The 2,417-nt window shown below is 32.6% G+C and overlaps 1 protein-coding gene across 3 annotated transcripts in view; it reads right to left on the bottom strand.

Annotated features, from left to right (window-relative positions):
• The window catches only part of LOC106460296 (zinc finger CCHC domain-containing protein 9-like), a 25,782-nt gene extending 24,723 nt beyond the window's left edge, over positions 1–1,059 (bottom strand). For 2 of the 3 annotated variants that reach the window (XM_022386992.1, XM_013919988.2), the window contains exon 1: positions 998–1,059. The gene's annotated coding sequence lies outside the window, so the exon portion shown is untranslated. The remainder of the gene's footprint in view (positions 1–997) is intronic. The other variant, XM_013919989.2, reaches the window with a different exon arrangement.
• Between the last annotated feature and the right edge of the window lie 1,358 nt (positions 1,060–2,417).

The raw sequence follows: 2,417 nt of genomic DNA, 5'->3' as shown, positions 1-2,417 counted from the left end.
TAATCAGTTTTTACAAGAAATTTAATGGTTCTATTTATTTTGTATTTGGTGTAGTATTTAATGATGAAATTGACAATTAATGATTATTACGCCATTTTTTGTAATAAACATACAAACATAAGCCCGTTTTGCACGTAGAAAGCGTTATGGCGGGAGACACTCAGATCACCTAGCTGTCAATTCAGTATTTTCAAAAACAGTTTTCTTTAAATAGTGCTAAGTGATTTAGTAACTTTGTGAATTGCAATTTATTGTTTAGTGATACAAGTAATTATGCCACCCAAGAAACGTCCTTTCTATGGAAAGTCTTCTGCTGCTAAAAGAATGCAAGCACAAAGAGCAGCTGAAACAGAAGAAGAACACAATCAAAGACTTCAAGTACATGCTGCAAGACAGGCTGCTCAAATACAGGAAGAGACTTTGGAACAACGTAAAGTTAGACTTCAAGCTCAAGCTGAATGGCAGGCTACTCAAAGATAGCAAGAAACTGTTGAACAGCACAAAGCCAGAGTTCCGTCAGAATCATCAAGGAAAGCTGGATATAGACAAGAAACTTCTGACCAGCGTCAAACCAGACTTCAAGCACAAAGATTAAGACAAATAACTTACAGAGAGCAAGAAACAGAGGAGCAACATGATGTACAACATCAGGCTCAAAGAACAAGAGAAACTCAAACACGATCTAATTTCAAATAAAGGGTTGTTTGATTAAATGCTTTTTTATTTCTCGCATCACAGCTTTTGTCTACTAACTGAATAATTTGCTGAAAAAAAATACTGATCTATAAATTTCAAATCTAAATTTTCACCGTGCAACGCCGGATAACTCAGCCAGTATTACTATATTAGTATTATCCTATACATTATTTTTGTTATTCAGTCATATTTACGTGCATGACTACAATTTCTGTAGATCACAAACGTATTTTTATCTTCTTATGAACAGTAAACTTGGACTGGAGAAGTAATGATAAAAGTAAAAGTTGAACTACCTTACCTGTTTTCCTCATGGACATCATTCGTAAGAGAACAGACACGCCATCTTTGTTTACTGTTTTGCTGTAAAATAAACAGAAAAGTTTTACAAATTCAGAATCATTTGTTTCTTGAACAATTATTTTTGAAAGTAAATTTAAACCTTTCATGCCTACGTGTAACATTTATGAACATAATTTTTCTATTGAATTTTCTTAATTTATAAATGAATTTTCAAAATATTTACCATAAATGCCTTTCGTACACTTCATATTTGTAGTGCAATAATAATTACCCACCAGACCAGATGACAGAAAGAACCTTAGCAAGGAAGGAAAATTACAGTCGTCAGTTTTAGTGCAAAGTTAGTTTCCCCAAATATTTGTTAAATTATAAGACCTTGTATCACATACTGTTTTTTTTTATATGGCGAGATAATAAAAATATGTGTATTAGAGAATATAACAGTTGGTAAATAAGTGGTTGTCTTTCCTTGAATGAAACTGAGTATTGAGTTCAAAATTGCTCGCCAGTTTAGTGTGCATTAGACACGTAAGATAAAAGCATTTAAGAAAAACTGTCTATAATAAAGACAATTAAGTAAAATCATATCTAAAATATTCTAATGTGTTTTCAGATGTTATTACTAAGTTTATCTTTTTTATAGATATATCTATGATGGTGCTCGACGAGAACGTTCGCACATCTAGAATTCTTGATGTTGAAACTGAGGATGAATACGTCATTGATTCTGGTACTGACGAAAATCACTCGCCTCTATATCTTACTTACAATTGAGATGATAGTAATTCACATAACAACAAAGATAATGCAACAAGTGAAGATAATATAATACAACAACCTCCAATAGCTGTTGCCAGTACTTTAGTTTACTTGTTTGTAATTAAGCACAAAGCTAAACAACGGGCTATCTGTGTTGTGTTAATTAACAGGAAAGCGATGGACAGTACCAAACAAATCTCAGATTATAGTAAAAAATCTGAAGCTAAATGCAAATTTAGAGAAGACAGACAGTATCATGGTTACAAGCAATCTATATCAGTTTTTAGATTACTGTTTGACAGTAACGTTGTGGATGGAATTTTATTTCAAACCACGTGTATAATAGCTGGCGCAGTCAAGAGCAGAGTTATAGGCCTTTACCAGAGATCTCCAAGAAACAACTCTTGCAGGCTCTGGGGGTTTTATTATACATGGAGACTGTTAAATTCCTCCAAAGATGTATGTATTGGATCACTGCAACTGTTGCTGACAGAATGTTTCGTAATAGGTTTAGATGGATTTTGAGAATTATTAATTCCAATGATAATACTTTCCAGAAATGATAAGGCGAAGCAGGATATACCAGACCCATAACTTATAACTTACGAAAAAAAATTGAAAAGAAATATATTAAGCAAATGATGATATGATGGTGTTAT

Source organism: Limulus polyphemus, unplaced genomic scaffold, assembly GCF_000517525.1.
Source record: "Limulus polyphemus unplaced genomic scaffold, Limulus_polyphemus-2.1.2 Scaffold744, whole genome shotgun sequence".
NCBI classification, from domain to species: Eukaryota; Metazoa; Arthropoda; class Merostomata; order Xiphosura; family Limulidae; genus Limulus; species Limulus polyphemus.
The sequence above is the reverse complement of the archived record's forward strand: the minus strand, read 5'-3'. Positions and strand labels throughout refer to the sequence as shown.